General features: G+C 36.9%; 1 pseudogene; it reads right to left on the bottom strand.

Annotated features, from left to right (window-relative positions):
* Positions 1 to 442: 442 nt before the first annotated feature.
* On the bottom strand, positions 443 to 10,353 carry LOC149229220 (putative beta-D-xylosidase 7; annotated as a pseudogene).
* Between the last annotated feature and the right edge of the window lie 2,102 nt (positions 10,354 to 12,455).

The raw sequence follows: 12,455 nt of genomic DNA, 5'->3' as shown, positions 1-12,455 counted from the left end.
AATATAGGACACTTCATCAATAAGTTTGATGAAATAAACAAGTGTTGGGTATCAACTATTTACCAATTTTCTATGTTCAAGAATGAGATCATGGAAAGACTACTAGATTCAATGCCTTTCTTTGAAGATTAGGCACGTACAAACTGGAGGGCATGTCAGTTAGTGTGGTCAAGGATTGTCGGATTCCTATTTATAACATCTATGGGAAGGGTCCACAAGTCCTAAGAGTGGAGAAAATTGCACAAAAATAGTAGTTACACAGCCAATAGATGTCTCAATATTACACAAGGATCCAGCCTACTCAAAACCATAAATGCCACTATTATTTTACTTCCCAGAGGACAATGCAAATATTGTCATGAAGCCATTTTACTTCCCAGAGATGGAAGACAATGTGAGTATTGTCCTGAAGCCAACCAGATTATCATTATAGGTGGTAGTACTATGGATTTATGTTCAAGTGTTTGGTAACAAGTGAAACTGGATACTGGGTATCACCAACAATTAGGGAATGGGAACCAATGGCCAAAAGTATTTGCCCATTCTCTTCAACAGTATTGAAGTGATCACAAGGTTTAACCACAAACGTAATTTTGGCTGTCTTTTTACCTGGGACATGAACACTGTGAAATCCAATTAGTTGCTTTTATGGGGCTCCTTTGTGGGTTGCAGGGGACTTGGAATACAAAAACACTGCATGCCTCCCATCCATGTTATCATGGTTCCACACAAGTATGGAGGATCTAAATTTTAACTTACTGCAAGGGGTGTTCTCCACTCTAACATGAGATTTTCCTGTGTCACCAAGGGCTTCAACATGCTCCATTGTCACATTCAAATCAATCTTCTTGATGGTTGTGGAAGAGAACTCATATGAGTATGTTGAGTAACTCAGTCCCTGACCAAAGTCAAACACTTTCTTCCTTGTGTAAAATCTGTATGTACGACCCATATAGCCTGTATGATGATTTGGATGCATGTTCATGTTTTTCATTGGTATCTTCACGAAGTCTTGAGGGTACCATGTCACAGGCAATCTCCCACCTAAACAGTACAAACATACACATCTCATCCAAGTACTTCAATTTTTCTATAGTATGTTTTTCCTTTCATCAAAAGAAACTGACAGTATACAAATCCCAAATTCACAAAAAGATAACAGCAAAAATATAGGCCAGTGCCAAAGGGACAAGATAATTTTGATGCTTTGTTCCATATTACCATTGGTAGTATATTTCATTTTACACCAGTTTTTTCTTTACTCGGCTTTGGAACTAAAAAATAATCAATAAAATAAATTGATTAAAAAAAATATCAGCATGCCAACAAGGAGATGTGCAGTCATGAGGTGTCCCTGGATTTCAAGGACATTAGAGATATAGAAAATAGTTATTATTCAAATAAATTTTCTAGATATTTTCTTACAGATTGTTGCAATAACACTAAAAGATCCTAGTATAAACTTCTTTCAATTGCTGCAACAACTCATAATTTTGTTGTAAAAGATGCATTTGACTCTGAATTTAGAATTAATATCAAAATAATCAATTTAAATGTTTGAGTAGTCCACCTTCTCCATATATTGCATTCAGAAGGAAACCAAACAAATTCTAATATAGCCGACAATTTCTACTTACATGAACTAAACAATTCTTAAATCATTAAAAAAATCACTAACATTGCCTATAAACTAAGCAAAAAAATCACTACAATTGCCTGTAAATGAAGTATAATCATTGCCATTCCCTATAAACTAAGTAAAATAAATCACACTCGAATTTTAAAACAAAATTGGATAAGCACTACTAAATAGCAGAAAACAACATGTCAAGAACGAAAATCCTACATGAAACGACCTACCTTAGAGAAATTCCTACATCAAGGACAAGGAGAGAAGGGATGAAATTATAGCCTTCGAGAGCCTTCCAATTCTAGCATCAATCTTTGCATGGCCAAAAGGCCATGACATAATCATTGGTTAACTCCCAAAAGATTTCATGGATTTTGGAACCATGTTTTCCAAAATTAAGGAACAACTTGTAATCACTCTGAATGGTATCTTCAGAAACAATGCAACTATTGCCAATGTGGAGGTCAAATGGAACAATAGCTCAATCATTTTGTTCAAAGATCCAATCAGGCCTTGGTCCTATTAAAGAAGAGCACCAAGCACAAGAAGAAGTAGTCCATGATCAAGCAAATTGAAATACCAATTATAGGATATTGGGTCAAATTTTTTTGTTACTTTACTCTTCTCTGATGCCAATTGTAGGATATTGGATCATAATTTTTTGTTGCAATTGTTAACCATGGCAGTATGTCACTAGCATTTTGGTTCTCTTTTTGTTTAAATTTCAGAAAAAGAACAAGGTTTGGCCAGTAAGACCATACGAAAAAATAGTATAATGGCTACTGTAAAAAATCCCATGAGGGCCTAAATCTATGTTTTTAAAGTTTATCGACTCTTCTTGCCAAGAAATTTAGACAATTTAACATAAGTTTATAGTCTCATCAAATTTTATGGAAAACCTGGATTGCTCGTGGTAAAGGGGATGGCTACTATTTAGAAAATTGGAATACTGTGTGTGAATAGATGGGTTTCCAAAAATAATATGTTGCCCCTATTTTTGAGAGAACTCTAATTTCCACTTGGCAGGATCCTGTGAGTACATGTAGCATTTTTTTGTAAAAATAACATCCTTTAGCACACAGATAAGCAAACCACTCTAATTAAAACTGCAACAAATGGGGAGGACTAAATTTAAGAACTTAGAGACCCTTTGGAGAGCTACCTTTATGATAGAAATGAAAACCAAACACTTTCATTGCTACCATGGCCTTCTCTGTTTATGTATGATGATGTCTCTCATAACAAATTTAACTTATCAAACCAAAGATATGACAAAAAATAATAACGGAACCATGTGAATGATGATCCCAATAGTATGCTTTGAAACAACAATAAATGGCTGGGATGATAAAATACCTGGACTGTAGTCACCAAAAATAATCTCTGCAAGTGCTTGACCAGGGTAGGCTGCCCAAATAATGCTAGAGATTGGAAGATCATTTACCGCAAATGACACATCTACTAGCCTGCTAGAGAGGATGACAAGCACCATAGGTCTTTTGGAAGCATGAGAAACTTGATACACTAATTTCGCTTGCTGGCCTGGTAGATTCAATTTTATTCGGTCTTGTTTCTCTTTTTCTTGGGTTTGGTCTAACCCAACAACTGCAACCACTTCTTTCACTTTCTTTGCAGTCTCTACAGCTTCATCGAACAAATTGTTAGAAATTCATGCCAGGTCCTCACACCCGGAGTAATACAGAGTGTCCCTAACATATCTTTGCAGCCTTGAATCAGTGTTATGGTGTGACATGGAAGACCTGAACATTCACAAGCAATAGGAGAGAGGATAAGTACTTTTCACTACCTATACATACGGTCACACATGTGTAGATTGCAGAACGAAATAGTTGTTTATGAATGGTTCAAGTGTAGATTGTAGAATGAAACAGGTATTTAGGAATGATTTTTTGTCTAGGAAGACTGACCATAGTAGTTTCCTAGGAGAGTAGTTGAATTTTTGGCATTAGTCCCAATGACAACCAATTACTTGGTCCGTGTTTTCGACAAGGGAAAATGTTTTCTGCTATTCTTGAGAAGCACAATACCCTGTCTTGTAGCTTGCAATGCCAATATTTGATGTTCAACAGAGCACACAACCTGCATTTTAAGTTTTACCTCTAGTTGATGGTTGAGATCACCATAAAAAATCCCAAGACACATGCGTATAGAGAACAAATTCTGAAGGGCCTTGTCGATATCAGATTCATTCACTTTTCCTTTTGCTATTGCTGGCATTGTGTATTTTTGCAAATAACTTCCACAGTCAGATTCATTCACTTTTCCTTTCGCTATTGTTGATATTGTGTATTTTCGCAAATAACTTCCATAGGTTTGGAAGCTTGAAGATGCGTATCTTGAGTTGACAGAAAAAGCTTATTAAATTAGTGTGGCCCATGGGGTTGTACATATGAAACCTTTAGCTTCACAACCTTGAAGTGTATATCAAAACTAAGTTAAAATGGGTCCATCCTGATGTATATGCACTTACCTGTTTTCTGTATTTTTATGTATATTGCTGGAGGCTGTGAAGCTCAAGGGTGCATACCTTGAGTTACACAAACAACTCTTTAAAACAGAGTGGTCGTAGATTGGGATTGACAATATGCAACCTCTAACTTCAGAATCTCCAAGTGTATATCAAATCTAACTCCTGAGTTAAGATATATCTGTCCCGATGCTTTCAGAATATAAGATGGGTGTCTATTAAACTAACTTGTATGTATTTTCCTGCTTTCCAAATATAAGATGGGTGTCTATTAAACTAACTTGTATGTATTTGCCTGCTTTCAGAATAAAAACAAGTATGTTATTTTATATGAATTTGTATGCTTCAATGTTTATATGAGCAGTTACCTGCTTTCAGAATGTCTGCTACAACATCTTCTGCAGTCAGTGTATACCGATGAGAAGTGTAAATACTGCCAACAACTTAAGAGTCTACTATGATGTAACTGAAAGACAAAATTCATATCAAATAAGTGGCATTCACCCAAACAATTATACTTTGCATCTAACACATCTGAGGAAACATTACCCTTGAAATCCCCAGTCACGTCTCGCAGTGCTGGTGAGAAGGTTGGAATCACCACACATTGGGACTCCATTAAGGCTGTTGAAAGAGCACATGATACCACTGGCAGGCCGTTGCTCCACACAACTCTTGAACGACAGTTGATATGTATCCAACAAGTCTTATTTTCTCACCTGGCTAAAAAAAATAAATTAAAAAGCTCTCTTGAATTAGAACAAACCCATTCAAAACCAACTTCCAATTTCCAACCTTAGCAATTTGTGTGAACCCAGATATGCATAGTGGAACTTTACCATTAAACCTGGTTATGTATAGAGAAGCAAGTATTTGGGGAGATTTTCAACACTGGGTAAAGCTAAAAATTGTAGTTTGCAATCTGTATTTTAATCCCCACCGTCACTTAATAGGAGTATTTTACAATGGTAAAAACAATTCCAATGGACTGTATAAAATGATCTGGTAAGGATACTATAAACAATTTTGATTGTTGTAGGTCCAAGGCCAGAAAACAAGGTCGTTAGCTCCTTAATAGATGCTAAATTTAGAGGGAACGATGCTGGTGTTTCCAAGCTAATGCAATAAATTTAAAAACTATAACAAATAAACTATTATTTCGGTAAAAGTTTAAGGAGGATAAATATAGTCCTCCGTACCATTGAACATGCAGACATGTAAACAATGGAGGTGCAATCCAAAGTGAGAGAGATGTATGCTTGCGTGTGGAGGACTGTAATGGCTGATCACAGTATGACTGACCTAAGTGGGTAATGGTGCACACTAGGTGTACTGATCAACATAAAACCCTGCAGCTTGGAGGCCATCGAAGATTATGTCTATCCTCGCCCTGAAGGCTACTACCTCCTCACATGAAAAAACAGAGAAAATATGGAAATGCAGAGTTGGTAATAGATTTTTACCAGAGCATCGAAAGAGGAGAGAGTATGTCCCTCCAGTTATCCATGTCGTAAGCTGTGAAATGATTGCAGCAAGAAAAAGCTCTCAAATGAGTAGAAGAGCGGACATTTGTCTTAGAAGAGGAAGAAAGGGGATCACCCTGTAATCCCTTAACGTAGGAAACATAGTACCTGCTAGATAGTAGGGGATCTTCTCCCGGAGTTTCTTGACCCCAGCCCCATCGAGGATCTCTGAATATATTGATATTGGGCACCTAGAACGTAAGCCTTGACACCTTCCCTGCATTGTATATCGCTCTAGCTTCAGTGCCAATCGCCTACACAACCACAAATAATATGTCCTTCTTTAAGTGAGATGAGTTATAGGTATTCATAGAATTATAGAATACAATGGAAATGGAAAGGGTTCCTTCCTTTACTGGTAACTGAGATGAGATATAGGCACTCATTACATTATAGAAATAAAATGGAAAGATTCAAATCAATTGAGATGAGATATAGGCACTCATTACATTATAGAAATAAAATGGCAAGATCCAAACCTGGGAAATGTGATACCAGAGTTTGACATTAAAGGATGTAGCGGTTAGTATGACTTGAGGAAAATTGGTAGTTGTATGAATGGGACCATTGAATTGAATGGCGTGACCCAGTGGGAAACTCTGTGTAGAGCTTCTGACTAGGCCTAGAATTTCAAATTCCCGCTGCCCATCAAATGAAAATTTGATGAAGTTTTTTATTTTTCATGCTCTTCATTATACTTCCCTCTCTTTATTTGATGAAGTTTTTAATTTTTTCATGCTCTTCATTATACTTCCCTCTCTTTATTTGACAATTTTTTGGATTTTTCATGCCCTTTGTTATACGTTTTACCTTAAAATTGGCAAGTGTCAACCTTTTCTAACCTCCTCTAATGTGGACACTTTCTTTTAACTATTTTTTCATTTCAAATTTTATTCATTAATCTTTTTGTGAGAGTGCCTTATTTTTTCCTGAGTTAACATATGTGTTTTCTTGAGATCATAATGACATTAATCACCTAGGGTTGGAAATTTTCATAGCATTAACAATAACCACCAACATATTAAACTAAATAATCACCTATAAATGACATTAAGGTAGAATTAAGTCGATATTAACCACCATAGAAATTACCGTATCCTTAAAATTGGCTTGTGGCAAAGAAGAAAATGTGACACAATAAAATAAGTGACATGATAAGAACACCATTTAAAACAACAATGGACAAATCACTCATGTATTTGACCAAGTAAAGCTAGGGTACCCACCAAATTTTAGGAATGGATGGAGCTATGTACTCAGCCAAAGTAACCAAAGGCTTGCGCATGTTCCCAATGTCTTGAGATGGCCTCTACCACAAACGAGACAATGAGGAAACCCACAAGGGGTGAAATATGTCCTTAGGGGATTCAAACCATGGAGAGAGGAGAATATCACGTTGAAAACTTACTGTAGAAGTCTGAAATTTCCTTTGACCATCAAAATGTCCTTATAAATTCATATTATGTGTTTATATGATTATAAATTCTAATAAAATAGCTTGAAAGTGAAATTGGCGGTAAATAAGTATGGATAAAACCAACAGCACATATGGAGAACAGTGCAACCCACATCGATGCAGAGAAAACATCACCTATCAAATTAAACATTGTTTCCCCTCTTATTTCTACATCTAAATCATGACCAAAATCGATGACTACTAAACGGTCAACCTTGAATGAGGGTATCACTTCTTCCAAAGTTACAAAGGGTTTATGCCTATGTCTGGAAACTCTTAAGAGGACCCACTACGACAACAATGCAATCTACGAAGGTAAAATATGTGTGAGGGGACTCTAAACTCGGTGGGAAAATATCACCAACCTCGCCACTTATCTTATAAGATCCATTGTTGATAACATTGAAGACTTACATTAACATTTCACTTTTGAATATACTTAACCTCTTATCATATACAACAACGTATAACTTGTAAAATGAATATTATTGCAAATTGTTTGTTACTAAAGTGCAGAGCAGGACATCAATAAGTTTTAGGTTGGACTGCCACTAGTTTGAAGATGCAATCAACAGTAAGACATAGTTAGGTGGGGATAACAGTTTTAGCAAATTTTGAACTTCACTCAGCCCTCACATTTTCTAAAAGTGGAAGCAATGAAAACAAATTAATTTTAAATTTCATCCAAGGAAGCAGAAACCAACCTAGATAATGGGAAACAAGAAACCCCAACACTTATTGAAAACATGATGAAGCTTGTATATGAAGCCACGAGCTGTTCCTTGCAGGGCTATGTGGAAACATGCATACACGTCCATCTTGTGATGACAGCATAGAGAGCACTTTCAAGCTCATATCATGCTTATTTATGAATACACCTTAGTTACTTATTGTGGTTTCTCATAAGCTAACTCTCAAAAATTGTTCTTATGACTTTCTTCTCATTCCAATCTATCAAACAAACCATGGAGATGTGTCAGTTGTCGTGACACAAATTTAATTGCCCCAAAAATTCTCTGCTACCAGATTCAGTGCCATGAAAAAAATTGAAGAATAAAATGAAAATATCTCGGATTAGTATATGCAGTAGGTGTTCTGTTCAGGTGGTACTTTCTAACTTTACTGATCAGATAAATCATACAAGAAATGAATAGAAATAGTTTAGAGGTATGTGTTTGGAGATACGAGCGAGTGGGTACCTTTGCTCCTTCATGCAAAAGGATTTAAGAGATTTGAAACATCCTTATTACCTCACCACTGCCAACTAATATATTTCTCAGGCACTTGAATTGTATTAATACAACAACAATGTTATATATTCGCCATCTATATAGTTTTACAATAAATTTAAAAGACATTATATCCTACAACCTCTAACTATTCTCATTATTATGTTATTTCCATCCCACATTAATGCAAGCTTGTATGGTACAATCATAATCTTGGGGAGTAAATAAATACAATGCTTGCTAGACAATTTACAGGACCACAATGCTTGGTGGGAGCGATAATCCACCAAAATACATGGGTACATAAAATATTGCAACTACTAACCCACTAAGAACTCCGTTGAATACATGGTTCATTCATGTTCTCAATGAACTCCACCTAAATGTATAGGAAACTTCAGGTTTTTAGACCTATCATGCCCTATAGAGTTTATAACCAACATAATCCACTCATAGAGAATTCAACTGACACATGGCCCATACTCTATCAGAGGTTTTGCACTATATTAAACAAGCTATCTTGATCATCAGGGACACATGGATAATGGGTATACCTTATTACAAGAGTCATACAATTATATGCCCTTTACATAATACATAGATAGATATGGTTACATATTATTTACATGCTCCATATCATGTAGGCAATAAGTACAAGATTTTATAATGTCGCATGTTATTACAATACTCATCCTAAGTACCAACTCTAGCTAATATCAAGTTCAAAAACATCAATGAACAATATACATAATCTACACACATGTTAGACTTCCTCCAAATATAAGATGTGATTCATCTTTCCACATGGTCTTGGTTTTGATTCAATATAATAAAAGGTGTACCTTGTTTATCCATCTCCAACAAATCTCCATTGCTACCACAAGGAATGTCATTACCATGCTTTTGGATTAAATTCGAAAAGCTCTCTATTATGTCTACAACATCATTATGTCCTCCATGTTGAAAACTCATAATTCCAACTAATAAATATCTACCATTAACACTAGACGTAAAACAATATTGCTTCGGTTCATCTTTCACCACTATAATAACCAATCACTAGTTATTCATTGTAGAAACATTCTAGCATCTCTACAACAAATTATTCATATATTCTTCTCCATTATGATTTACTTATAGGATTTTAATCTCAAACAACATATGAATTGGAGACCAATCAAACATTTTGGCCAAACATTGGGACCACACAAAATAATCAGGAGCTTATTGGACTATAGGGTCTGACATCAACCTAACTATAAACATTGAACAACAACGCAATTTGGAGCCGAAGAGCAAGAGATCCCATCATTATATAACATTCAATATTGATGAGAAGCTTCAGAAGATTACCATGGACAATATTGGCACTCCTGGGGAAATTTATGATGATTTCACTGCTTATAAATGCAATATTCAATCTCAAAAATGGTTATCCTATAATCCATTTAGAATTGTAAACTTATGCAATCTTATTTTCAAATTCATGAACATACTTGGTGTCTTCATATACATCTTCAAATTATGGATTCAACATTCATCTTGGATATTCATATGTTGTCTTTTATTTGTTAGAATCATGAACTTTAGTAAAACTATGGCACTACCATATTGAGTTAATTGAGCTCAATACACATTTTAAGTTTTGACTTCAAGACATTTTTATCATCACCATTAAAGTTTTACATCAACATGTACAAATGGAGTTTGATCTATGGATATAATCATTCTATAAAAAATGCATAAGGCTTTCCTATCGAGCTAACCATGGCTAATTATTAGCTGCAATGGAAAGTAGATTCGGTTTGTTTTTGAAGTCACCTACCCAAGGGATGTGACTTATAGGACTCATTGAAGAAGTTGATATCTACCACATGACCCTAGCCACACAAAATTGTAATTTCTTTCAATAAAATATATACGGGGAGTGCATGTTCTTTTATATTCCAATCTTTCCCCAAATCCAAAATGAAGCTAACAATAGAAGATAAAGAAACAAATGAAGAGAGAGTACCTGAGGGCGGCATCATTGAGTAGTGGTTAACTGGAGTTGTAGTTGATCATATCTATGATCTTTGGAAGCCCCATCAATGATCATAGAAAAAATCATAGTGAGGTCTAGAGTCAGAGTCATCAGCAGTCGAGATAGTTGCAGAAATGACAGGAGGAGTCGTCACTGTTGGGACAAAACCTTCTCTTTCACTTTGGGAGACAAGGGATTGTACTTGTTAGGGAGTGGTAGGGTGTGATAGGGAGTGCCAAAGCATGCCAAGGAATGTAGGGGTGTTAACACATGCCACATAGTTCCAAGGGATTGTTATACATGCAAGGTGTTATGGCATGTCAAGATGTAAACTATGGTTCTTAGTTGTTTTATGGCCATAATTGGACGTGAGCCTTGACTTGGAAACTTGTAACTTGTTAAGTGGGATAAGTTGAAATTGTACATGAGTAGTCTAAGATGAGTTATAGTCAGTTCTTAGGTGAACAAGGCATAATATAGTTGTAGTAATTATAACTTGGTCAAGTTGTTGTAGTCAAGGAAGGAATTGGTTGGGTTCCCAAGTCCCAAAAAAAGCAGGGTAGTTATGTGGGCATGATAACTAAGGAGTGTCAGGGCATGCCAAGGAATGAAAAGGCATGCTAACACATGCCAGAAAATGTCAATGCATACTAAAGAGTGTTAGGGAGTTCCAGGGAATCACAAGGGAGAACTAGGTCAAAATGCATGGAAATGAACGAATAAGAGTGTGTGCCAAGGAGTGTCAGCGAATTCTAGGTGTCCCAAGGATGAAGTGTGCTAGGAGATGTTCATAATAGGACTTGCATGAGGCAAGCCTATGGTTGTGATAAGGGGATAGAGAAATTAGTTTCAAACAAAGGGAGACTTTGGGTTGGGTACAACATTGTTTTTCTAATGCCTTGGTTGGCTTCCCAAGCCGCAAAAAAAGTAAGGTTGTCTATGAGGGCATGACGGTTGCGGAGTGCCATTGTGTGCCTTGGAATTCTTGGAAGTAATAACACATGATAGATAATTACAAGGCATGTTAGGCATGCTAAGGCATGCCAAGTGCCAGGGTGTGGCTTGAACACATGCTAGGGAGTGTTAGGGCCAGGTGTCATGGAAGCACAAGGGAGCACTAGTTTCAAATTAATGGAAATGAAGTGTCACTAAGTTCCAAGTGTGATAAGGAGGGAGTGACAAGATATGTTAGGTAGTTCCAAGGCATGCTAGAGTGCTAGGGAAGCATACCAAGATGTTCCAAGTGCCAAGGTGTGACAATGCATATTGAGTGTTAGCGAATTCTAGGGAAACACAAGGGAGCGCTAGGCCAGTCAAAATGCATGTAAATGAATGAATAAGAGTGTGTGATAAGGGAGTGTCAGCGAGTTCCAGATATGGTAAGGGGGGAGTGACATGGTATGCTAAGCAACGATAAGTCATGCTAACGTACCAGGGTATCATGCGGCCAATATGTGCTAGGTGCCAGGGTGTGTCAACATGTGCTAGGAAGTGTTAGGGAGTGCTAGGGAAACATAAGGGAGCACTAGGTGAAAATAATGCATTCAAATGAATGATTAAGAGTTTTTGACAGGAAGTGTTAGTGAGTTGGTGTGCTAAGGCATGCTAGGGTGTGCCAATGCATGCTAGGGAGAGTTATGGAGTGCCAGGGAAAAACAAGGGAGCACTAGTTTCAAATGCATGGAAATCAATGAATAAGAGTGTGTGATAGGGATTGTCAACGAGTTCTAGGTGTGCTAAGGAGGGAGTGACAAGGTATGCTAGGTAGTGCCAAGGAATGCTAGAGTGTCAAGGTGACATGCTAAGATGTGCCAAGTCCCAGGGTGTGCCAATATGTGTCAGGGAGTGTTAGGGAGTGCCATGGGAACACAAGGGAGAACTAGTTAAAAATGCATGGAAATGAACGGATAAGAGTGTGTGATAGGGAGTGTCAGCAAGTTCTAATTGTGTTAAGGAGAGAGTGACAAGGTTATATCCTAGGCAGTGCCAAGGAATGTTAGAGTTCCAGGGCATGCCAGGGAGTGGTAGGGTGTGCCAGGGAGTGCGAAAGCATGCCAAGGAATGCAGGGGATGCTAATTCCTGCACGTAGTTCCAAGGGATTGTTA

This window comes from Pinus tabuliformis, chromosome J (genome assembly GCF_031772625.1).
Source record: "Pinus tabuliformis cultivar Carrire ecotype Pingquan chromosome J, CPIR1, whole genome shotgun sequence".
NCBI lineage: Eukaryota > Viridiplantae > Streptophyta > Pinopsida > Pinales > Pinaceae > Pinus > Pinus tabuliformis.
This window is presented reverse-complemented; position numbering and strand designations above follow the sequence as displayed.